The sequence below is a fragment of the Sarcophilus harrisii genome, chromosome 2 (genome assembly GCF_902635505.1).
Source record: "Sarcophilus harrisii chromosome 2, mSarHar1.11, whole genome shotgun sequence".
Taxonomy (NCBI): Eukaryota; Metazoa; Chordata; class Mammalia; order Dasyuromorphia; family Dasyuridae; genus Sarcophilus; species Sarcophilus harrisii.
The window spans coordinates 149,748,591-149,775,323 of NC_045427.1; the positions used below are offsets into that span (position 1 = coordinate 149,748,591).

The window sequence follows — 26,733 nt, forward strand, 5'->3', positions numbered from 1 at the left end:
TTAGGACATTAAAAGGGAACTGTGGCATAACAAGTATTTCTGAATAAAAAAAGGTTGCAGTAAACATTGTTCATAAAAGAGCAGTAAGGTGATAAATCAAAGCAAAAACACAGTTTTCTTCCCCCAAAGGCCTTTACATGCACTTATTTCTTCAGTTACCTCAATATTAAAATTCCTTAAGTCATCCAAGAAAAAGGTTAGGGTTCCTAAATAGCAGATGCTGTAGTACGCTGAGATCATCTAAGAGAGAGGGACCAGCTTTGGGAGAAGATATTCCGTGCTTGTGGTAGTGCTGGGCATCAGTGGGGTGAGAGGGTAAGCAGCCTCTTTCTTGGCTGCAGAAGCAGGACAGACTTTGTCTCTCCCTCTCTTTCTGAAGGGTTCAGAGAGGATGAAGGTCCAAGTTTACTCACAAAGCAGTGTGGATGTCTACATAAATACACATGCAAGGTAAACAAAAATAATATATATGAACACATGTAAATGCATACATGTAAATTATATATTTTCCTAACGGTATACATAGTACCCTCCCACAATGCACTACATAGTACACATATAAAATATAAGTACAATATGGTATATATGAATAATATAGACATGTACAATACACATGCATATATATATTCACTATACATATGTTTACATATACATTTACACAGAAGACATTTACTTGCATAACATATATAATACACATGAACATATAGTTGTAGGCACATGCTTATGACCCACATGTGTATAATACACTTACATACAAGCACACATGTGCATAAACATATGCAAACTATACACACATATATTACACCACATGGCACACATGTATGATCACATCCTATTAGAAGCACAGACATGTGTATGACACACAGAAACATGTGTGTGTGTCCCTATGAGCATGCATGTGCAACAAGTGCAGCATGCATAATGTTGTGTACAATGTATATGTGCACATTTGTATTTTTTGTATACATATTTCTGTGTACATGGGCATGAGATTGTGCATATGTATGGGTTCACAGCAGGTTTACAATATACTCATACATAAGTCCATGCACAGGACACATATAAATATATATAATATAATCTATAATAATATATACATGAGACACCCACATGACCACAACACACAATACAGCGTGTGCATATAGACATACACACACATCCTCACACACATATATAGTATACTTACAACTATGTACATGAAAGTAATACTACACATACACCGACTTGTGTGGGAGGAAGAGTCTCCTTCTCCTTTCTCCTTTAACTCTCTGACCCTCAGAAACAGACTTGAGGTTGAGGTTTCATTTTTTCTGTTTCCTTCAAGGGGCAAATCTGGAATTCCCCCTGGCTGGAGATCAGGGAATATGATCTATGCCAACCTTAGAGGCAGGATTCCAGAATGTATATGAAAAGCTTTGAGAAACCCAGGTGATCATTAGACTTGGAGGTTGGGACTGGCTTTGTAGGAATTAAGATTAGCAAATCATTTCTCCAGATTATGAGGTATTATAGAAGGGATGAGGGGGAGCAAGGAATGGATGTTTGTATATATTTTTTGTTATTTTTTTTGAAGTAAATATAAATATTCCTTTGTAAAGGCTAAGTGGGTTTTATTATATGGTTAAAGGGAACTGGGTGTAGGGAACTCCTACAGTTGGGGGAGCGTAAGTAGTGGGAGGCTAGAGCCAGTGGTAGTGAGCTTATAGACCCCTAAATCGCTAAAAATTACTAAAGAACACTGGGGGAGGAAGTGAAATGTAACATCCCTAATCTTCAGGCAGTGACAACTAAAAGAATTACTGTTAGAATACTATCCCAGAGTTGGCTCAAACTAGTTGGGCTCTTACTAGGTATGTTTGGCTTTTCCTAGAGCCCTCTGCCAATGCCTTAACATGAATATTGATAAAAAATAACTCTGTTAATAGCAAAGCCAATTGAAAATTAAGGGTTTAAAGGTTCTGGCTATCCAATAACTATCACAAAAGAAATGCTAGTTTCAGGCACAGTTCAATGAATGGACAATTCCTTATTGTTTTATTGTTCATCCTTTGATTTTGAAGACATCACAGGTACATGAACTGGATTTAAGCAGGCAATTGAACAAAGTCATCCCCTTTATTCTCTAAAGACATCAAAATCCAGTGTAAAGACAAAAGTCAAGGGAATGGCCCAGGATGCAGTGGATGAATTTGACATCTTCAATGTCTAACCAACTTCATGCTTGCTGCAGCCTCCTTCATAATTGTTGGAACAAAAATACCAAGGTCCAGAAGCAGGGAGTCTGCTGCTAAATCTGCTGTTCAGTGGGTTTCCTTTTTCTGCCTATGAGGCTTGAGTTGTGGTAATTCTATCTTCTGTAAAATATGTGCAATGGAACAATATAACTACTTCCCACTAATATTACTAGCTTTCATCAAAGTAAACCAACATGATTCTTTTTATTTTTATTTTTCTCTAAAATACTACTCAAACAGGAACTGTGAAGGTCACATCACCCTTCCTGTCACATGATTTGAATATACTTCTGCTATCTATCTCAGATACTTATTTCCCTGCAAATTTGATGCATAAATAATCCCTTTTTAGAAAAACATATCACTCATATTATTTGGAACCAAACTAGCCTAGAGGAAATTTGAGCTTAGAGCTTTAGCCAAAAATGGAAACAAGAATAAGATATAATCTGTAGACAACAGTGAGTTATTATGCAGAACCTAGGTCTCAGGGTTCCTGAGTATGTATATATATTCCTATATAGAAGATGCTTTTGACTACTAGAAAGTTAAATGACTTTTTTTAGGAAAACTGCCTACAGCAACTCAGTACCTGCTTAGTGGGGATAAGTAGAATAGTACTTTTCTGAACTGGAATTCTTATTTGTGAAGAGTAGAAGACTTTGTGATTTATGAAAGGCATCACCGTGGCATGTACAAAGTGTTTAAAATACTCATTTATAAAAACTCTATTTATTTACAACTTTTCATGATATTACATAATGGGTTGGTTGAGTCAAAAAGCATAATGGACAGTGAGTCAAAAAGACCTGATTTCAAGTCCTGTTTTAGAACAGCTCCAAACACATCTCTCATAGAAAGGTTGCAATCTGCCTAAAGGTTGAAAAAAGAAAAGATCCCTTATTTGTTGTTGATTTTTCTAGGAACACATCTGATATCAGAGGATTCAAGGGCTGAAGCGACTCATTCCAATAATAGATGAGGAAAATGATGTTGAGAGATATCAAGGAACTTGTTCAGCACCATATAGGAGGCAGAATTAAGAAATAGAATAGGGTCTATGCATAGCTAGTTCTAGTTTTTTGTTTTCTGTTGGGGTTTTGGGGTAGGCAATTCATCACCATCATAATGATGTTAATAAATTAAAAATAAAATAGCCAGGGGTTTCCACTGCTAAGATTAATTTATTCCTCACAGAGGTGAAACAATAGAGAATATTTAATAAATTTATCCCCAAATTAAAGAGACAAAAAGGAAATTTTCAGTCTCACTCTCTAATCTAAGTACCCTGATTTCACCCCCTTTAAGAAAAAACTATTTGTGCTATTGAAAATTTCAATGTGGGAAGGTAACAGCTTCTTCAAAAAGGGAAATATAATGAGGCTACATCACTAATTGGCTCTCTAATTTAAAAATGCTGAAATTTCTTTGGTAGCATACCATTACTGAACTTTTAACTCACTGCACCATAGCAAAGGATTTGCTCATATACACACGTTAACTATTGTGTTGTCCTGGTTTCTTCTATTTGTAGTTGTGAAAACAGAAACTCAAGTAAGTCAATTTATGCATGTGATTACAATAATCACTTGGCCTGAATACAGAAGACTAATAATCCCTCTCCTGTTATTGGCTCTGTTGAATATTCTCTCCTCTTCTTCAACCAGGATGCAGGACATGGTCAGAATATAAATGATCACTTTTTGGATTAAACCTGTTTTCAGCAGCTGTGTATCAAAAGGCTAGCGGCTTCACTGGCTAGCCTCTTGCTTTGGCTTCCCTGGACACTGTGAGTTTTATTGGTGGTTTGATGTGAAATCAATTGAACGATCACTCTTCAATGTAAGCCTAAAGATTTTAACCAGAATTTCCTGGCAAAATGTTGAATTGGCTTAGTGAATAAGATAATTCATGTGGGAAATTTAAATTTTAAATTTTAAAAAGTTTATTGCACATTTTCTCCAAAAATATGTTTTCTGGTTCACTTCTCTACTTTGAACACTTAAAAATTGCATAGAGATCCATAATAAAATAAACATAACATGTAGAATTTTATTTGTTTGGTTTATGCACATAGTTTATAAATGAGGGTGCTTTATTGTCATTAGATCAGAAATAACACACGTGGACCATTCTGAAAAACTCAAGGCAATAAGTAATATGAGTTATAATAATTATAATGAAGATGAGGAGGAGGAGGATGCAGGTGGTTATGTCATTCTCATAAGAAAGTAAATAGCTTCTGTAATTTTAAGGAAACAATTTGCCTTATAGCAACACTTTTATTTTTAGTGTAACAGGTTGTTGATTAATGAAGACTCAGTCCTGAGAGCATGTGAGTTTGGTGAGCCTACTTCTGAAATTACCTGGTAATGTGAAATGACAGAGTTCTGTTCTTTACTTCAAAACTTGTATAAGTATTCAATGATTATTTCTGGTCCATCAATTATGTGACAAAGAAACTTTTGATTGGTTGCTAAGTCAAAAGTGGGTATATATTCAAAAAGCACAAAGCAACTAAAGCTAAGGTTTATCATGTACTTTCCTGCCTAATGCTATTCAGATTGGAAGGGGAAAAGACTACTTCTAGTTTCCAGGTGGAGAAAATGAACCAACTCCAGCAGCCTGCTCTTCCCCAGTGCTCCAATTCATGAAACCATGAGCACAATGCCTTGCTTCTTTCTTTGTAGTGTCTATATTTCCTGCCTTAGGTAAAGGAATATTAGAGATGGAGAATCTAGCTTGTGATCTTGTGAACTTCAAAATGTTGGAAGATCAAGACAGCAGAACTTGATTGGTAAGAGTCAATGAGAGTTGGAGGGAAGTCAAGTCTAATAAGGAATAAAGACCTCAGCTAAACATAATAATCATAATGATCATTGACATAATGATCAATGACAACCAAGGGGGGAATGACAGTTTTGGTGCCTTATTTTGACAAGTGAAAAACATCTATTTTTTTTTTTCCTTTAGACTACTTATTTAATGGAGAATGACTCTTGCTCTAAGATATTTGTATCAATTCTCTTCCAATATCAGAACTTTATCAGGAAAAACTTACTAAAATTCCCTTCACTTCTCCTTTTTTCACTAGTTTCCCTTTGATTCTTGACCTTTTATACTTCCAAGAGAATTTTTCAAACTTAATTTTATCTAATTATTCAAAATAAACCTTGGTAGTTTGGCACAGCATTAATTCTATCAATTAATTTAGAATTGTTTTATTTACATATTGTAAGCACAGACTAACCATGAGCAATTAATCTCTCTTCAATTTGTTGTCTTCCTTTTTTTTCTGTAAAGAGTATTTCATAGTTGTATCCACATAGGTACTGAGTGTCTCTTAAATGCTTTTAATTACCATATCATTTATATATTTTAGAGTTGTTTTGAATAGAATTTATTTTTCTACATTTTTCTCCTGGAATTTGGTAGTAATATATGGAAAGATTTGTAATTTTGTGGGTTTATCTTATATCCTTCAACTTTATCTAAATTAATAATTTTAAAATTAAACTTATAGACTCTCTAAAGTCCTCTAAGCAAACTATATTATCTTTAACCTTATACTCCATCATATTTTCTTCCTCTCCACTGACTTGTACCATGCTAAATATAAATTATATTCAATCATATCTAGTAACTTTAAAATTTTACATTTAAGATTTCTTTGTTTTGAAGCTTCAATACAATATATTTATTATGGGCCTACTAAGTGCAAGCATATTTTCTAGATGCAGAAGAAAGATGAAAAATGACCTCATGAACAACTAGAAATGAGATACAGCAAGTCAAGTTTAGAGAATAACTTATACTGAAGCTTACCAGAATAATAGTCAATGTTCCTGGAGTAAATTGTGGTATCTTTGGGAACAAAACAGTTCCTGATCCAGTGTAATTCAATGCCAGGAAGTGTTGTCTGGGAGTCACAACAATATCTGATGGAGAAATAAGTTAAAAGACCTCATTTGAACTCCTATACACATCGTAGGTTTAGCATGTCTCCGAATTTTTCTCTTTTCTGTGAGGACAGTAATACTTACTGGTCATACAGTTAAAAGGTATCTCAACAGATCATTGAAAGTTCCCATCCCTGTGAGCAAGAGAGGTCTTAAACTTTCCTATGATGACAATCTTTTATCTATAATCACTGTCTTTGAATATATAAATGAATATCATATGAAAAAAATAAGATTCAATCTGCTTGCCCCTAGGGAACTACAAGAAGGGAAAAGAACTTCCTGATAATCATATTCACAAATGACCTGATTAGTGAGTTGCTCATGGTGGGGAGGCGGAACAAGAAAGGAGGAATCTTCAAGATCACTTTTCAAGGAAATCACAGAATGAATCCATACTTTAGGTAAGGTTTGAATTAAGTGATTCCTAAGAACTCTTTCAAATCTAATTCTGTCCTTTACTACATTTTTAACTACTAGAATGAGAAGAGCAGCTGTCTAAGCACCAGTCTATTATAGTATAAAAATTAAATTGGTATATGGGAGCTCAGAGAAATTGACAATTCCATATTATGTGACTATTTTGAGGCATGAACTTCTTTCCTGATCAAAAAATAGCTATAGCCTGATTCAGCAACTAGTGGCCACAGAAAATCATCTAAAATTACTAAGTATTATTATAAACACACATGATATTGTGTGTCTTTGTTTTTCAGAAATTATTAACACTGCTTAATACAAGGTAATGTCACCTAGTATTTTACCATCCTCTTGCTCCTAATTTTCATAGGCTGTCTCAATATTTTTTCAGCAAGAGGTCAGCCTTAATGGGTAGGACTTTTAAGTTCTCTAAGACTAAAAAGCCATAGCTGAGGAATGAGCAGGGGGAAAAAAAGTGAACTGCATTCCAGATGTGAAGCTGTTCTTTCAGAAATTTTCAAAGGAGTACTTGAAGGCCCCATTTAAGTAGCCTTAAAAACCATTTGTGTTATCATGTATCTAAAATTCTCCATAGATTATTCAAGGCTTTTGATCCAATGTAATTTCTCTCCAGTAACAATCTGCTGTCATTCCATATCTACCTATTCCATACTCCTCCCTAAACTATTCTTCATCTTCATATTAACCTGTAATCGCTAAATCCCTTATCATTCTGCCAATCCATCAATCCCACTCCATTTATATTCCCCTTACTCCCAAAGCTTGACCTCTTAACACTGCCCTTTACTCTCAAATCTCTTGTCCTCTCTTTTTCCTCAAATTTTCAAATATGTATAAAGATAGTTTTCAACATGTTAAGACTTTGTGTTTCAATTTTTCCCCCTCCCTTTGACCTCGCTTCTCCCTAAAATAGCAAGTGATTAGATATAGGTTAAACATGTGTAATCCTTTCAAACATATTTCCATATTTGTCATATTGTACATCTCTTGCTCTCTTTAACTGTCACTACTTGCCAAACCCCAAATTTGGATTATTCTCAACATCTACTTCTGCTCCTACTTACATTCAGACTGGGTCCACCATAAATGTATATATGTTATCTATATGTACATATATACATACATACATACATATATATGTTATCTACTTTCCTTCTGTCAGAGGGAATAATTTTATCAGTACTTTTCTTACTATATCATCTCTCCAAATACCTTTTGTAAATGTAACGGGGATGTTTGTTTCTGATTTATAGTAAACATATTGGCAGAGGCTCAGGAGCTACAGTACTACAAACCCCAGCACTTCAAATAATATTATATTTCTTAATAAGCCTACAAATAATAATTAGCCATTTTGTAGGGATACCAATATCTGAATTTGAGCACTTCAGAGGGGATGTTACACAAGAGAAATTTTTTTCCTGAGGCAATTGGGGTTAAGTGACTTGCCCAGGGTTACCCAGCTAGAAAGTGTTACGTGTCTGAGGTCATATTTGAACTCAGGTCCTCCTGAGTTCAGGGCTGGTGCTCTATCCACTGAACCCATCTAGCCCATCTAGCCCATCTAGCTGCCCCATAAGAAAAATTTTTGTCTCCCCATATCATTGTTTTCATTCATTTCACTAATTCCAAATGTGGAAACTCTCCACACTAACAAACACTATAACCTTATTGGAATTCAGTCTTAGTTGCCCTTGGTCATGCAACCAATATGTGTCAGAAGGTGGTCTTCAATTCTGCTCTTTATGACTTCAAGGTTATGTCTCTATTCACTATATTGAATACTACTTTTTATATGAATACATCTAAATGGTGGAAAAGTCAGTGCAATCCCTTGGTAAATTATTCAAGGCTTTTGATCCAATGTGATTTCTTTATTCAAAATATGATTCATCCTGGAATAGTATGGTTAGCATGCTAGACTTGGAGTAATTTCAGATCTTCCTCCAAAACTTATTAACTGTGTGATCCCTGGAAAGTCACTTAAACTCTGTGTGCCTCAAGCAGCTCCTTAAGATTTTTACCTGCTAAATCACAAAAAGTTAGCCATCTGTTTCAATGGAGGAACATCAGACTTCTCCAATATTTATATATGATTAATATATTACTTAGGCTGTACTGGCTATTCTTTGATAGCATGAATTCTAATTATCTCATTGCCTGTAATGTCCAGATATAATTGCAAATAATTATCTTATCAAGCTTTCCTTGTTATATCCCTGAGATATTATCTTATGACTCAGTGGAATAGTTTAATTAACATTTTTCTTTTAAATATGTTTCCAAAGCTTAACACATTTTGAGTGGAACACCAGCTGTGACACTAAAAATATTCTTTTTGCTAAGCTGTTTGTTAGACGAAGGAAATGATGACAAACTTTTGAAGTCTATAATTATTGCAATGTATCTTGCTGCAAACAATTTATTGCATGTTTCTCAAAAATACCAGTGACTGTTGGATACCAGTTAATAAAACCACAAGTATTAGAGATCACTTGGCATATCCTGGAGAGTTTTGTTTATTTTCACTTGTATGCATAATGACTGTTTCCAGTTTTTTAAACTTCCTCTCCAGAGACTGGAAGCTAGAGAGATCTCTAACAACCCACAAAAATAAGGAAGTAACTGATAACATCACATTATACCAGGCTAGAGCTCAGCAGCTTGTTCTGTCCATTGAGATCATAAAAATTCCTGCTTGTGATCAAGGTTGGGTGACTTCCAGAAAGCAGGTCAGGAAAATTTCCATGGGGCTAGGCTTAAAGTAGTTTCCAGTGCTACTACTACTATTCCTTTCCTTCTCCTAAAACATTGCAGAAACAATTGCAATTGAAAAACATTGTCTCCTTTCTACAGTGGCTTGACTTATAATGTGAAGCTTTTCAATGAATAGACCATTATTTTATCACAGAATTTGCAAAAATCCAATTCAATTAATCATGCATTTATTAAGTGCCTCCTATGTCATAAGGGATAGTGGCAGGCACTGAGGATACAATGACAAAAATAAAACAGTCCCTGCTCTCAAGGAATTTAACTTCTTCTGAAAATACAACATACAAGTAAATTTAAAATGCATACAAAAGCAGGAAGTTCTATATTAGGAGGTCCCTGAGCTGGGTAGAACTGAGAGAGTATGCATTCCAAGTAGGGAAACCACCTCTGCCTATGAACCAATGTAGAAGATGTCATATTGTGGATATGGTTGAGTTTGACCAGAATGTAGAAAACAGGAAAGCGAATAATATAAAGTCAATAACCTTAAATTAAAGTCCCTACCAGCTTTAAATCCTATGATCCTGTAATCCTCACTTCATTTGAGAATCTAGGATACATCTCCTATTCCAATTTGGGTATTCTAGTAATAGTGGATACTTAAGATTTGAGGGATTTTGTCTTGTGAGTACTCCAGGAAGTAGAATTTATAAAGAAGGACTTTTCTTTTGATCTTAAAAAAAGTGGAATGCAAAATTGTCATAACACAGCAGTAAAATTGTTTTTAATATTATAATATTTAAAAAATGGAAAAATAATTTTATTCTATTTTGTTTACACATTGTTTTTAATATTTTAATTTGTATTCTTATTGAAATAGAAAAATAAATCGCTAATGTTCTGAATTTAGAAAATAAGGATTTATAAAATGATAAAACAAAAACTGCATTCAGGAAATACAAAATAGGATGAAACCATAACAAATATAAAAATCAAAGAAAAGGACATGTTGAAAATCATTGTGACATTTAAAATTTTTTAAAATAATGTGTCTCCAAATATCAGAATAAGTTTTGGCCTCTTGATATAACCAAAAAAGGAGTTGGAAGAAGCAGAAAGTGAAGAAAACATGATGTATGAAATAATACAATAACATAGCATTTCATTAAAATGCTATAAATAATATATACAAAAATGTCTTTTTCAGTAGATGGTATTTGCTACATATGAAAAATCCATAAAATTATGGTTTGGGTAAATACTAGTAGTTTGATATTTTATTATTTTGAAGGATTTTTCATTTCATCAAAATGGATAGTTCTTTTGACATACATAACAAGCTTCTTCTTCCTTGATGATTCTTCATGTTTTTCCATAAATATTCTTCAGAAGAGCTATATATCATGCTAGAGGCCTTCTTTTTGCTTTCAGTCTATCTTGATGATAACAATGTACCATTCAAGCTGTTTTATTCTTGACAGGTAGATTGTCTAGCTCCTTTTCTAGTTATACATATCCCTTTTTATATTCTTTTATCCATAATTCCACACAATAAACATTAAGTATTCTCTATATGCAAGAAACTATAGAATATTAGGTATTAGTTCTATTCAATGTAAGCTTGAGAAAATGTATTGTTCTCAGAGCTTCCATTTTACTCAGTGCGTATAGTAGTTACACAGATGAATAAATACAGGCATCTGGAGGGAAAGATCAATAAAGGAAGGGAATCAGTTAGCAATAAACACTTACCAAATATCTACTACCTTATTAGCAGGTACATTGCTAAGTGCTAGGGATACAAATAAACAGAAAAAAAATCCTACTCTTGAATAGTTTACATACTAATGGGGGAAACTAGTATACACATACAAACATGCATATATACATACATATACACAAGTGTGTGTATGTATACTCTGTGTGTACATAGTCTTATATGTACTCTATTGTATTGTATGATTTTCAACATTTCCTTTCCTTTAATGTTATATACTTTAGTTGCAGTTTGAAAAAAGAGAGACATCTCATCTCAGGCAGAGATGAGAAGGGAATACATTTTGGGCATTCTAAAGGACCTGAGATCAAATCTGACCTTTGATGCTCATTACCTCTTTTAGGCTTAGACAGATTATATAGCTTTCATTTGTGTATAATGAGGAGATTTGATTAGTTGAGCTCTGAAGTCACTTCCAACTTTAGACCTATGATCTTATAACTGCATATTGCAAAGGAATGGAAATGGGAGGTGGTGTGTCATGATTGAGGAATAACCAGGAGAGACTTTTAGAAGATGATACATAAATTGAGCTTTGAAAGCAACTAGAAATTACTGGAGTCAAGAATGCATTTCAAGTGTAGGAGCAGAGCCATAACAAGAGTAGGAGAGCAATTGAGGCTCTGTCTGAGGGAACTATTATTTAAAAAGGGTGCAGAAAGAGAGATTGGAGCATATCATAGTGAGCTTTAAAAATCAGACTGAAGAGTCTAATTTATCCCAAGAAAACATAAAGTCATTGAAAACTTTTGAGCAAAGTAATAATATGGCCATATTTTTAAAGAGAGTCATCATTACATGTCATAGCTTTATTGGATACCAAATGCATCTTTCCATTGCCCTTTTGATTATTTGCAATGATACAAATAGTGAATGTGTAATTTATGTATCTATATAAATTTTAAACACAGAAAATCTCTTAAAATACTATAAATAATTACTTTTTGCTTTTTTAATTTCTTAATATTTAGGTTCTACAGTAGTTTGTAGGTAAGAATAAAATTTACAAGAACTAAGCCACAACTATTATCAAATTATCCTAGTCTTTTATGTGAAGGAGCCTGCCCTTGGAATGAAAGCTGTGTTCCAAGGAAGGTGTCAGAAACAATGTCATTCTAGTGTTTGTTAATGAAAGGCCATGAGGCAAATATGTTAATTCCAAGTCAATAAATAGATTTCTAGGCTCAAGAGTAACTTGCCAAGGGCTTTAATTTTTACTTTTGACATTTATCTACATTTCCTGATGGAAGCATGAACCATTGACAGATGACATAGAGATCCTTCTGCAAATCCCATGTGTGTCCATTGAATAAAGTCAGATTTCCCAAGTAATATAACTTATGATGTATCATAGTGTTCACAGACTCATGAGAGATCCCCATTGTTGCCTCTCCTGCCTCATCAAGTGAAGTCTGAGCAACAGTCTTTGAAATCATCCTTTGCTCTTTCAGATTTAAGGATATCTATATCATATCTAAGGATACACCATTGCCTGGGGATCTTCTTGTACCTATTCCACATAACTTCCATACATCCTCCTTCCATTATATTAATTTTACATTGATCCAGTTTGTTTTATGACATAATTTTACTTTGGTCTTTCATATGTTACTTTGAAAATAGCTTTAAAAAAAAAGAAAATGGATTATAATTTTTTTTCATAAATTAAAATCTATCAAACTCTTTATAACATGTCCCCTTTCTAGCTTCCCAGACTTCTTTTTATTCCTTTCCATCTAATCTATGATCCAGTTACATTGACTTACTTAGAGTTCCATGAACATGACATCCTACCTCCCATCTCCATGTCTTTGTACAACACTGTTCTCCAAGTCTGGAATGCTTTGCCCCCTTCACTACTTCTTTGTTTTCCTGATTTGTTTTAAGTTTTGGTTCATATTCACTTTGGCCAGGAGGTCTTTCCCTTTTCTCCTACCTCACCTCCTCAGTTGCTAAAACTTTCCCTTTTACATTGATGAGGTCCTGGGTAACTAGGTGGGGGTAGCAGAAAAAGCCTGAAGTACTGATAAAATTATAATACTACCTAAGGCAAGCAAGGAAGGGCACTGATCAGTTCAACCTTATAGTTCCACCCCATAGAAATCTTGGGAAACTCCATCTTACAGTATCCAATCAGAAAACCAAGTTGTGATGTCAAACCTCTGAGGTTAAATTTCCCTTATAAATCTATCCATAATCTACACAATCTTTGATGAACCTCTTTTGGGTTAGCCTACCACAACATTCTGCCTCCTAGTGTCTTTTCTCTCACCCCCTCCTCCGTACCTCATGGTGTTTTTTTCCTTATTATAGCTAACTAACTCTTTTAGAGCGCTAAACTCCTCTATGGTTTTAGTCTGTCAGTCAATGGCATACTCCCACCTTATGGCATATTTCCTCTCTCTTGATAAATTGTGAACTCCACTGGGGAACTTGTCTTTTCCATTGTTAATTGTTAAAAATCCCTTTCCTTGCTAATTATCTGCTATCCTGATACTATTTCACATTTACCACTTTTAGTGGTAAATTCACTTCTTCCTTTTGTCCATAACATCTATTCGTAAATAAAGGTATCTTTTGGTATCTTTTGAGCCTTTGTGAATTCACGTGTGCCTTGAGCCTTGCACCTCATATTTGAATTAGGGATTTCTATCAAAACCCCATCATTCGGTGCTGAACCTCAACCTCATAAACATTACCTTCATATATTCCAGAGGTCCTCAAACTTTTTAAATAGGGGGCCAGTTCACTGTCCCTCAGACTGTTGGAGGGCCGGACTATAGTAAAAACAAAAACTTTGTTTTATGGGCCTTTAAATAAAGAAACTTCATAGCCCTTAGGTGAGGGGGATAATCGTCCTCAGCTGCCGCATCTGGCCTTCGGGCTGTAGTCTGAGGACCCCTGATTAATTTATTTCTGTATGTGTATGTTTCTTTTTTAAAATTATTTTTTATGATAGCTTTTTATTTAAAACATAATTACAAAATATACCTGCATGGGTAATTTTTCAACACTGACACTTGCAAAACCTTCTGTTCCAACTTTTCCCCTCCTTCCCCCCTCTCCTAGATGGCAGGTAGTCCAATACATGTTAAGTATGTTAAATCCAATATATGTATACATATTTATACAGTTTATATTTGTATGTTTCTTGTTTGTGCCTAGAGGTTTTCCTATCTCCCATTTTGGAATGCCCACTCCTTCAGAGTAGTCTCTTTCTTTTTATCCCCAGTGCTAAGTGCAATATCTCTTAAGCACAAAGAAGTGATTGATAAATGCCTGTTGACTGACTAATGAAATTAAAACTAAGGGAGGAAAATTTGCATACTAAATAAAAAACAAGTCTCAGAGCAGAAAGACTTCAGATGTGAGACCTCAGACAAATTAACTTTTCAGGGCCCCCAAGCAATACTCAGACTAGAAGTTACAGAGGGATGTTTCTCTGAGTTGGTAGAAGGGACTCTTCACTTGGAGTTCCTTGTACAATTAAGATCACAATTCCAGTAAAAAAAAAAAAAAATCTTATAGTTCTGGATTTTTTGTGGTTGTTGTGGCACTACCAGTAAAAGGATTGATTTTTTTTTAAGTGGCAAAGTACTCAGTAAGTCTAAGCATTTAGTTTCTTTTATAATTGTGTACTATTAATGCCAAGCATATTGACAATTAAAATATTGTTGAGATCTTCATTAATAATATACTTTGAATATTGCAAAAAAGCAAAATGAATCCCTTACTCAATTCTCTAGAGAAGACAAAAACTGCACAGTGAAAATTCTCTTAACCTTTTCATAGATTTTAGCTGAACAGCTAACTATATGATATCATTATCATTTTTCACTGGGCCCTGAAAACATCCATTCACTATAGACTTCTTAATGTCATTCCTACAACGGATCCCTCCAATCCCCAAATTCAGTCTGGAAAAAATACCCTCTAGATCAGACTTCCAGAAACAATACCCCCTTTCTTGGCTAATTTCAGATCACATTTCACAGCCATCCACCCTGGATGGCTTCTGCCTTATTCTAATTCCTTCTCCTCAATTGGAACAGCACTTTTTGAAACAGAACTCCAGAAAAAATGCCTCCTTTGTGGCTGGCCCCAAATCATGCTTCACATCCATCTGCTCTGTCACATATGAATCTCTCCTTTGATAGGAACCCCTGCTTACATGCAAGTTAGGCTCATTTTTCCTTAAAAGGTGTTGAGACCATCATTGAGATTTGGTTGACTCAGGGGAGTACTCAGGCTGACTGTGGACATTACTTTCTAACTATTGAAATACAAAATAACCATAAGAAGGTCCAAGTGCACAAAGTCCAAAACACTTGTCTGGTCTTACCAATAAGATTCCTAAAAAAAAGAGTTTCACCCAGATATATCAATTCAAGGAGTCCTTAATGCACATTCTTTTTGAATATTATCTTTCTGCTGAAGCTAAGTCTCCTTTTGTTAATTGTTGAATGATTCATTTTGTTCCTATATCAAACCTAAAGTAGCCGGGGATTGGCCTGAATCAAGCCCAGCCCAGAACGATTTGCATAGTCATACAGAATTGGAGCATAATTAGCTAATTTCCAAGTGGTGGATGGGAAGTGCAAAGGAAAGATAATTGGATTAACCTTCAGGCTTCTTCTAGTGATTTTGGCATGTCTCGGAGATTTTGGTTGTTAAAAGCGAGTTTTCCCCCCCCAAAGCCCTAAGAGATTAGAGAGCAAATTGCCTTTGGCCATCAGCAAGGAAAGATCTATGTGAATATCCTGTGTCCTTAAAAAATTATAACTTGAAAATAATTTCAGTAAAATGCCTATCATCTTTTTTATCTCTATACTTTAAAGCCAGTTAATTTAACCTTCTTCCAAATTCTATGAGGGAAATCTCCTTAGTTTACCTTTAAGGCAATCTTATAGGAATGAATTTCAGGAAATTGTAAGAGATTTCCCCCAGCCTAAAAAAAGGACAAATTCAAAAGGGTTGTGCTTTTCCCTTGCTGGTACTAGACTTTTTGTCTTATTAATGGTCATTAACACTGAAAGATAGCCTCTCCCAGCTTTAAGGATGTCATATTTGTGTGTGAATGGCATAGTGAAAGAACTACTTGGTTCTGAATGGCTTTTAGAAATGACTGTGCAAATAAACAAGAAATCCTCCATCCTATAGTTGTAAGTGGACATAGCTAATGCCCAGAAAAAGAACTCTGGGAGATGACTAAAAACCATTACATTGAATTCCCAATCCCTATATTTATGCACACCTGCATTTTTGATTTCCTTCACAAGCTAATTGTACAATATTTCAGAGTCTGATTCTTTTTCTACAGCAAAATAACGTTTTGGTCTTATTGTGTATCTAATTTATATTTTAATATATTTAAACATCTACTGGTCATCCTGCCATCTAGGGGAGGGGGTGGGGGGGTAAGAGGTGAAAAATTGGAAAGAGGTTTGGCAATTGTTAATGCTGTAAAGTTACCCATGTATATATCCTGTAAATAAAAGGCTATTAAATAAAAAAAAAAAAAAAAAGTAAGTGGACATAGCTAGCAACTGAGGGGTACCATGAAATACCTCAAGAGTGAAAGAATATAAACCAAAGCAGATCCATGGAATTTTAGTACTTTTCAACAACAGTGATAATGAAATGACTTTTGAGTTTTCTTTGTTCTTTAATTAGGCAACTAGAATTGCACCCTATGGATTTTGTTGTGATTCTTTCGTGCAAAATATCGATAATAACTTGAAAAGACAATGTTCATTTCTCCCCAAAAGCCTGAAGACATTTCTGGACAGGAGATATGAACAAATACAACAATGATATCCCTAATTTACTGTCAGGGGTGTTGCACCAATTTAAAGTTTCTGTCGTTCTCTAGAATTTCCAGTAAGAAACTGTAATGCCAGAGAAACTGAGCAAGACAGACATTAGAGACCAATTAAATAGTTTATTAAATGGAGAGATATACTGGGATCATGGTTGGTCCCAGGGCTGGAAGAGACTATCATCTCAAAGAGTCCAGCACTAAATATCAGACAACAAGCTTTTTTATAGGATAACAAGAACAATGACATAATGGGGGAGGTACCTGGATGGGGATGGGGGGAGGATGGCACAGTGGAGGGAAGTACTGGAGAGGTTACTGATATTCTAATGATATCTAAAATGGATAAACCTTTATCTTGTCAAACATTAAGAAGGAATGATTATAACCTAAAGATATAAAACCTTTTTCTCATCAAATATTAAGAGGAAAAAGTTATAACCTGAGGCAGAGTAACTAAATAGGACAATGGGAAACTAGGTCAGGACATCAAAAGAGAACTGTGGCACAACAAGACCTCTCTCCAAAGTCATGCCCCAGTCATACTCCCTTATCCTGGTAGAAATGGCTACTAGAGTCCAGTCCTAGTTGTATTGCTTTTTGCTTTTCCTTGGGTCTTTCCTTGATCATAAATGTACAATCCTACTCCTTATGGCAACATTCTTGAGTTTCAGATGTTAGGACCACCTGGATGTGTCAGTGGGGGCTGACAAGTTATAGGGCCATTTTTCTGCATTGGAAAGGATAACTACTGAAAATAAGAACTCAATCCCTGGCATGATCAGCTGGGCATCACATTTGAAGATGCTTGATCCATCCCATGTGACAGTTACTGTAATGCCGGAGAAACTGAGGCAGGATAGAGATTAGAGAACAATTTAATATTTTATTTGAAAGGGAGAGATTTACTGGGACCAAATGGATCCATGGTTTAGTCCCAGGGCTGAATGAGACTATCATCTCTAAGAATCTATCAGAGAATGTTGGATACAAGATTCTTTTATAGGGTAACAAGAATGGTGACATAATGGAGGCAGGCACCTAGGATGACATAATGGAGGGAGGTATCAGAGAAGCTCCTGATATTCTAATGATGTCTAAGATATAAGACCTTTATTCTATAAAACATTAAGAGGGAATGATTATAGCCTGAGGCAGAGTAACTGAGTAGAACATTAGAGAAACTGGATCAGGGCTTAAAAGGGAACTGTGGCACAACATTATAAACTTCATCAATGGGGACAGACCAACCAGAGAGAAGGACACTTTCATCTGTAGCACCTAGTCTCTGCATAGGAATAGAGAGTTAGGTACCATCACTGACAACAGTTCTGCTGAGTAAAGGAGGGTAGTGTCAACTGAGAATTAGAGCAACCCTTTGCATAGGAGGGGAGATAGAGCAGTGGCTGCAGGTGCAGCCCAAGCTTCTTGGCTGAGCACAGTCAGCACTTACAAGGGCCAGTAGTGTTTTGGCTGATCTAGCAAATGATAGTAGACACCAAATGATGTGCTTTAGGAGAAGTACTGAAGGTTGGGGTTTGGTCATGTGAACAACATACAATGGCCATTCTCTTTGGCAAAAGCTAGGTTCGTTTAGGAAAAGAGTTTACAGACAAAATGAAGTGATACAATAAACACCAGGAAGTAAATATGAAGTAGAATAGGAGAGCACATAGCAAGGAAAGGAGTTTTAATAATTAATGATGGAAAAGACAAGTTCCCTAGTGGAACTTACAATTAGCTGGGAGAAAGGAAATATCTCAAAAGGTTGAGGCATGCCTTTAGCTGGGAGGCTAAATCCTAAAAGGGATTTTTAGCATCCTAAAAGAGTTTGTTGAAAGGAAACCCCCTTGGTGGGGGTTGAGAGCAGAGAATAGTGGGGAGGATGAGAGGAGAGACACCATGTGGCATTGGGGAGGGATAAGGGGAAAGATGCCATGGGCAGAGTGCTGTGGCGTTTTGACCCAAAGGAATGCAACAAAGATGGTGTGGTCCATAAGCAGATTTATAAGAAAAAATTATCATCAGGAACATGACTGGGATTTCTGACAGAATATTGCTGGGCTGCCTGGGACCTCCAAACCTTAGCAGAGGTTTGACATAAATTGGATTTCTGACTGTATGCTCTCCATAGAAGGTGGGGTTACAGAACTAAACTGATCTTTACCAGAACCTCTTCCTTGTCTGCACCAGGGAATAATCCCATCAGTGCTCTGGTTTCTTTCTGCCAGCCACACCCAATTACTAAGAACCTCATCAGTAGTACTGGCCTGCAGACCAAGAGCAGAGGTATAGATGTGGTGTTCTCTTCTTTAAAATATAATGGTTCTCTCTGAGCAGGTTTCTTGGGGAGGTTTTCTGGAGGCAGCCTTAGTTTCGGTTCAGAGTAATAATCACCCCAAATGCAGCCAGCTGATAAAATCCAAACGTTTTATTTTCTCCTTCCAAGTCTCGTCTCTTTCCTTGGGCCCGGTTAGCTTTCTTAGAGGCCTATCTTTCAGTGGAGAAGTGAAGGAGGAGAGCCTGCCACCACGGTGGTGTGAGATGGGATGAATGAATCTGTTTCCACCTCTGAGAGTGGGCTTCTTCTGAACTAATACTCTTCCACTCTGAATCTTTTCAATTCAACTCTGCTGACTGAGCTCAGCTGTTTTTATGTTCTCTCAAAGGTTGATTCCTCCTCTGAGAGAGTGGGATTGTGGTTTTCTGGCTTGTGAATCTCATACTGAATACTAACTTGTGAATCTCCCAAAAGTGTGAACTCCAATGAGTACTTAAATATATTAGTGAGCTAGATAATTTGCTAAGTACTATGCTAAATCAGGCAACTGACTTATCATTTTGTAAGGATTCTAACAATAGATATTTACAGCAGCAGATAGTGGAGAAGATAGTAGGAACTGTGTCAACCCCATGGGTATTGACAAGTGTGGTGAGAAAAAGTAGGTCCACTATTGCCTATATTGCTGACTATACAACAACCAGGAGGGTTGTTGTATAGAATAGATATTGAGAACCCTTCTCCGGCAGCAATTTGGAACTATGCTCAAAAAGTTATCAAACTGTGCATACCCTTCGACCCAGCAGTGTTTCTACTGGGCTTATATCCTAAAGAGATCTTAAGGGAGGAAAAGGGGCCCCACATGGGCAAAAATGTTTGTGGCAGCCCTTTTTGTAGTAGCCAGAAACTGGAAACTGAGTGGATACCCATCAGTTGGAGAATGGCTGAATAAGTTATGGTATATTATTATTCCATATGAAACAATCAGGAGGATGATTTTAGAGAGGCCCAGAGAGACTTACATGAACTGATGCTAAATGCAATGAGCAGAACCAAGAGATCATTGTACATGGCAAAATCAATAGTTAGGATGATCAATTCTGATGAATGTGACTCTTTCCAACAATGAGATGATTGATGCCAGTTCCAGTGATTTTGTGACAAAAAGAGCCATCTACACCCAGAGAGAGGGCTGTGGGAACTAAATGTGGATCACAATATAACATTCTCATTCTTTTTGTTGTTATTGTTTGCTTGCATTTTGCTTTCTTACTCATTTACTTTCCTTTTTTATCTGATTTTTCTTGTGCAGCAAGAGATTTGTATAAATATGTTTACACATATTGCATTTAACATATTTTAATATATATTGGATTGCTTGCCATCTAGGGGAGAAAGTGGGAGGAAGGAAAGGAAAATCTAAAACTCAAGGGTATGCAAGGGTCAATGTTGAAAAATTACCTATGCATATGTTTTGAAAATTTAAAAAAAATAGAAAAAAAAAAAGACTTGGTTACCTCAAGAGCTCAGGCTGTTAATATGACTTCCTACTCACCTGGGTATAATACTGTCTCAAGGAACTCCAGTTGTGTTCTGAAACTTGGCTGGTGAAAAACAAAGGAAAACTTAGAAAAGAGAATTTTATTCAGCCTGACTGAAGGTTTCTCAATATCTATTCTTGTTGAAAATCTTGCTATCACTAAATAAATCTCCTTCTGTTAACTGTTCAATGATTTATTCATGTCTCATTTTGTTCTAATATTTAATCTAAAGTAGCAGAAAACTGAGCTGAGTCAGTGCACAACACATTCATCCTCCTACCCCTATTTAACAGTGGGTTCAGATAATTATATAATTATGTATATAACACAGTCATAAAGTGCTACCTGTCTGAAAGTAATAGTCTATTTTTAATAAGTCAAGGAATTATATGGAAATATATCAAATTATCTTCCATTGATTATTTTTCTGAATACCAAGTTTTTGGTAATTTCAGCCTTTTACATAGGAGTCAATATACTTTATTGAGTAGGCTAATATTTAAAGTAAATGCTGAGAGATAACAAGCTACATAAATGGCACTTGATTTTCAGACTTTTCAGTTTTCTCAGGTTAGATCTTATCTAATATTGGACTAGATCAATGCTTCTCACCTCTTTTATATCATAGACTTTTTTGAAAGTCTGTGAAGCCTAAGGACCCTTTTTTAGAATGATGTTTTTAAATGATTGAAAGAAATGCTAAATTTCATTTATAGATTAGTAAAAATAAAGATATGATTTTTCCCCATCTAAGCTTATGGACATCCTGACATCTATGTATGTTCATGGACCCCATATTAAAAACCCCTGGCTAAACCAATAGACCAGTTCAGATCTAGTGCTGTCCTATATGGTCCTAGCTTTCTCAAGATTGTAATTAAGATGAGAATCAGACTAGGTGGGAAAGTTCTGAAAACATAAACACATCCTTTCTGCTTATTAATTTGTTACAAACTTGGGGCATGCTATTTCTTTTTTTTTTTTTTTTTTTTTAACAGTATTAACTGATAAGATTATGTCAGGAAGCTAGAAGGTACCCAAAAGCCACAAAAAAAGCAATTCTTGCCTAATCATTTTAGCCATGGAAGAAATGACAGAATTCATTCAATCATAGAATCTTAGATGAAAGGCCCACAGATTTCAACTAGTTTAACATATCTGTCTGAGGAGACCTCACATCAAGGATGAGAAAACTGAACCACTATTAGAATTAGAATATCTTCCACAAAGTCCTATTCTGATTTATCATTATGGAAGAGAGATGATTGTGGGTTTTCCAAGGCTATGCTAATGTAGTACAGACACTGAGTGTGGTCTGGGCAACAGGGTACATCTAATTTGTAAAGTCCAGTCTTGCCAAGTAAAGAGCAGAGTTCATCTCCTTGCCTGATCACTGGCTGATGAATCATTCAGTCATAAGATCCCATAAACAGTAACTATCATTGCTGTACCTGTAACTACAGAAAACCCAGGGAGAAGTCCATTCTTAATTCTAAATATCATTTTAAGTTCAACTTGAAATAATTATCCTGTACATTTATTTTTCCAATTAAATGTATTTTGCTTTATGGTAAGCATTAAGGGAGACAGAAGGTATACATAAAATTATATATAATCTAGAAAGGGATGAAATAGCCACAGGTAACTCTAATATACAATGATGCATTAGAGGGCAAAAGTGACATTATAAGGAAGAATGTCAGATGAGATCTGATGAGGGAGAATCATAGTGTGTTCTTCCCAAGAAACTTGTTCCTTTGCTGGTCGTGAATTCTGGAGACAGCAATAAAATTGTGCTGGCTAGATTGGTAAATAAGGAGTCCAGAACTGGTAAACTCTCTCTCCTTCTAGGACTGATGTGTATTTTCATGCAGATTTACTGCAGTTCATGGAAAATAATAGCATAAAAGAGAACATGTCTCTTAAATTAATTTTGAAATATGTAATAAACCTGGAACTAAAAGTCTAGATGAAATCCTACAATAACAAAAAAAAAAAAAAAAAAAAATAGGGGGCCATTTATTTCCCATGACTCTTTACCCGATCAGATTTAGCTAATTATATTTTTAGTTCCAAAAGCAAATCTCAGCTCTGAACTGACAGTCTTCTTAGAATGTAGTCTCATAAGAAGAATTCAATATAACTTACATATTATATCTTGGATTCTCTTACAATTTCATTTCCTAGAGTTGATAGCCTTGTAATTCTGGTTATGTGTCTTCTGTGATGTTTGTCACATGTTTATTTCGTGAGAAGCATTGTTTGGGTGGGGAACAGAAGGAGTGGAGGAAAGACTGTTCCTATTACTTTGAGTATCTGGAAAGGGTTGGAACTTTTTACTTTCTTCTGAAGAGAGAAAAGAATCCTACTTGTCAGATATACAAATAGAGCTTGAAAGAAATTATACTATGCAAAAAAGAAATCAGGTGTGAGAAATTGAGAATATTTTCCCACTCATTGTTTTGGCTTTTTTAGTATATGATTCAGATTCCAGACCCTCAAGTTCAAAATCCTTCCTAAAACTGCTCCAGATTCTTTTACCTTCTGGCAGGGTCCAAACCTTGTGAATTCCATTTTAGTGCTTTTTTCTATAACAATGTAAATCTAAACCTCTAAAGAAAATTTACAGACATAGTTCTCTATTTTTCCCAGCACAACTTCTTGTATACCCCATCTCACCCCAGTGCTAAACTTAAATTCTAATATTAGTATCTCTTTCTGAGACTTGGCACTGGAGCAGAATTCCTGAATGCTATGAATATTTTTTTTTTTTTGGTACTGTTATAGGAGAAGCTGGGTAGGAGGTAACTTTCCTTTCTAAAACAAAAAAAAAATTTGTTGACATTTTACATTACCTTTACTTCTAAATACATTTCTTCTGGCCTCATCTACAAGTAAGCCAGATCTTATAACAGGAAATAGAAAAGAAAAGGGAAAATAGAAAGTAATGCAGGAAAACTAATTTCACATCAACTGAGTCTGAGAGTATAAACGTTTCATACCCATAGCCCTCACCTCTCTAATTCAAGAAGGGAAGTATCTTTTCTCTCTCTCTCTTTTTTTTTTTTTTGAAAGTGTCTTCAGAATTTGTATAAGTCAAAAATTGATTTTTATATCTTCACTGAGTATAGTGCTGATGTAGCAAGAGAAGAACCCAGGAACCCTGCTGCCTGCCATACCAGTATATCCCAACTAACCTCATTAACTGGTTCAGGAAACAGGTCGATTCATTGCAAAAGGGAATAATGTTACAAACAGAAAACTCTGCTGATGGTAAACATAGCAAAGTTTTGTAACTTTACAGAGGGGGTTGATTACAATCTATTAATTAGAATATTGTGAAATGATGTTAATCAGAACAACATTATTGGATCATGTGATTTCCTATAGAAGTGAAATAAGTGAATGGAAAAAGTATATGTGCTCGTTATGTGCAAAGCACTAGCTATACAAATAGAAAAGTCAAACAGTCCCTTCTCTCAAGGAGCTCCCATTTTAATGAGAGACAACACATCAGGGTTTGAAGAGTGATTAGTGGTCAAGGTGGAAATTTGACTGATATGGCTTGTGTGACTTCCTATTTATCTTGTGCCTTATTCTGTCATCCAGACATCCTTACCTATCCTGTATGTGGAATTCAAAGATCATCCAATTAATTATTTTACTTTATAAAGACATTGTTCTAAACTTGGAATCTGGAGACCTGGCTTCAAATCCCATCTCAGACTCTTATGTAGATGTGTGATCAGACATTATAAATAAAGCTTTACCTTTTCTAGCTTTCATTTCTACCTCTCTAAAATAAGAGTAATAATTAATTTAAAAAAAAACTTGTGCTTCCCAATGTCTATATTATAAAATCATAATTAAGATCTAGAGCTAAAAAGTACCTCAGAGATGATTTGGTACAACCTCCTCACAAAACAAATGAGGAAAAGCCCAAATTGGTAAAGTGATTTGTTCAAGGTCATATTTTTTCAATTCCTCTTAATTCTCATGCTTTCTTTCTATAATTTTTCAGTCACTGTTTGTAACCCCATTTTTGTTTTTTTTCTTGACAAAGACACTGGAGTTTTGACATTTCCTTTTCTAGCTCATTTTACAGATAAGAGAGTGAAACAAAAAAGATTAAATGACTTGTCGAACGTATCAGAGGTCAGATTTGAACTCAGGAAGATGAGCTTTCCTGATTCCAAGCCCAGTGCTCTATTCACTATGCCACGTCACTGCCCATTTTCTATTAATTATTTTCTATTTATGCTGTACAAAGTTGTTTGTTTGCATGTTCTCTCACCCATTAAATTATAAGGTCTTTGAGGTCAGGGACTGTGTTTCACTAGTTTTTGAATCCTCAGAATGTAGCACAGTACTTGACACATAATAAATGTTTATTTATCTATTGGTGATTGATCTACATGACTATTAAGTGTCAAGACTTTTAGGACTGGGGGAGGGGTAGGATTGGGGGAAGCACTATGCAGCCTAAAAGCTCTATTGTTATCCCATTTGGGATATAACTGCCAATGTAAGTTTTCCACCTGCTAGAGGACCAGTAACAATGCCTTGATCACTCCTTGAGGGCAGGGACTATTCCTGCTAAATCCTAAAAAAGCTTTACATTTCCCCAAGGCCTATAGCACTTGGCACACATAAGAGTTTAGCAAATGTTGGTAATATCGTTTTGTACTTTTGCCAGTCTACAGTAGGGAGGGAAGGTAATCCAAACTAAACACTCAGACTTTGATTTGAAAGAGAGGCAAATATTTGTATTAGGTTTCTCTATTGCCAAACCGGTTCATCCATGTCTAATTATAATTCATATATTCAGGAGAATGCGGATTTTTTGGTAGTAGAACCTGTTTTCTGTAGCCCAAAAGTTGGCAAAGAACATTGAAATTTGTATTTGTTCTTTCTTTCATCTTCCTCATTCCCTACTTATCCATCTTTTTTTTTTAAATGTTTCTATAATTTAATATTAATATACATTTCTTTCCTTAAAATGTAGTTTTACTAGAAGTAGTTTTCAAAAGAATTTTTTAAATGTTTAAGGTTATGAGATTAAAAGTTAGAAGGGATCTTGTAGGTCTTTTAATCCAAGTTCCTCATTTTGTAGACAGAAAAAGGATTGAGTGCTAGGTTTACATCAAAAAGATTCCTCTTACTGAATTCAAATCTAGGCTCAGATTTACTAGCTGTGTAACACTAGGCAAGTCACTTAGCTATGTTTGCCTCAGTTTCTTCATCTATAAAATGAGATGGAGAAGGAAACCCCCAGTATCTTTGCAGGAAAACCCTAAAAGGGGTCACAAAAAATTGACTGAACAACAAAAGATTAAACACCTAGAAAAGTCAAGAGGTGTTTCAAGATCCTCAGACAGTTGACAATTACTTAGTTATGTGTCCCTGGGCAAGGCACTTAACCCCAACTGGCTTAACAAAAAAAGATGAAGAAGAAAGAAAAGAAGCATAGACTCAAAATTTAAGCTTTTTTTTCTTACTCACCATTTAGTTCTTTTCTTTTAGATCACACTTTCGTCATGCCAGACTTCTTGTGAAGAAGATCAACTTCTATGTTCTATGAGTATCTGTAGTAAATCAGTCTTGTGAGAACAGGTACCAAACAGCCAAAATACCTATTTGATTTTTCTTAAATTTTACTCAGATTATAAGAAATAAAGAAAAAGTTGTTGACAGTGAATTTGCCTATTAGAACCATCTCTTTAAATGTTTAGATCTCTAAGACTCTACCCTTTTCTCTCAGGCATATAATCTTCATAGATGAAACTTTTACAGGGTTTATGTGCTATGTGAGTACAGATGATGCCTTCCAAGATATGTGTGTACATATAAATATAAACATGTCAAGATATTAGGAGTCACTCTGTTTTCCAGAATTAAGAGCCAATAAGAAAGCTGTACTCTAGGTTTGTCAGAACAACAATCTTTCACATTCACCCTCTAGATGAT

At 35.3% G+C, this 26,733-nt stretch overlaps 1 long non-coding RNA gene across 1 annotated transcript; it reads right to left on the reverse strand.

Moving 5' to 3' along the window:
• Positions 1-26,733, reverse strand: LOC116421447. Its single transcript, XR_004231814.1, has 4 exons — positions 26,269-26,733; positions 20,781-20,829; positions 6,060-6,172; positions 1-429 (listed from the first exon to the last, which is right to left on the reverse strand). It is a non-coding gene; the product is annotated as an uncharacterized LOC116421447 (long non-coding RNA).